General features: G+C 45.0%; 1 protein-coding gene across 1 annotated transcript in view; it reads left to right on the top strand.

Annotated features, from left to right (window-relative positions):
• The window catches only part of SLC2A3 (solute carrier family 2 member 3), a gene marked incomplete in the record, with an annotated part of 24,720 nt that overhangs the window by 20,467 nt on the left and 3,471 nt on the right, over positions 1-782 (top strand).

Raw genomic sequence — 782 nt, 5'->3', positions numbered from 1 at the left:
GCATGAATTTAAGCCACTGGGTCCGGGACTCAAACCGTGGTCTACTACATGGGAGTCCAGCGACATAGCCATTATGCTAACTACTAGTCCCAAAACAAAGAACTTTTAAAGGACTACTAGGTTGGCACAATGCAGGTATAATTTGACCTAGACCCAGTTTCAAAGGTTCAGTCTAATACTTAAAATCCGTAATTTGAATTAGCACTAATGGCATCATGATCTTACAAAGCATCCTAAGCCTGGGTTGTTAGCAAATCAGGTAAGTCCTGTTATAAAGTGACCGGCCTGGGTCTGATTGGTTACAGAGAGAAATTTGTAGTGGTCACCTAGAATGCATCTTCTGTTTCTATCTCCTATGAGTCCTTTCAGAAACCCAGATTTAAAAAATAACAGAAATTCTGGGGCCAGCAGGTGGCATGGCAGTTAAGGCACTGAATTCTCACATGGCCAACCATGGTTTGAGTCCCGGACCCGGCAGCTAGAAGATCACCCCACGCACATGTGCATGTGTGCCCATGGTCCTGAGAGGAGAATGGGGGAGAAGCGATTGTGGTATGGCCATCTCCCCTGGGGGTTGGTCTCTTGCATTCCGTCTCTGTCTCTCTAGCAAGCTCAACACACACACACCCTTTGGCAAAAATCAGGAGGGAGAAAATGTCCTAACGTACTCAGTAGGTTCTTTTATTCTTTTTTTAAAAAATATTTTATTTAGGGAACCAGCAGTTAGCGTAATGGCTATGTTGATGGACTCCCACGTAGTCAACCGCAGTTCGCATCCCAGA

This window comes from Tupaia chinensis, unplaced genomic scaffold (assembly GCF_000334495.1).
Source record: "Tupaia chinensis unplaced genomic scaffold, TupChi_1.0 Scaffold000183_1, whole genome shotgun sequence".
Lineage (NCBI taxonomy): Eukaryota > Metazoa > Chordata > Mammalia > Scandentia > Tupaiidae > Tupaia > Tupaia belangeri.
The sequence above is the reverse complement of the archived record's forward strand: the minus strand, read 5'-3'. Positions and strand labels throughout refer to the sequence as shown.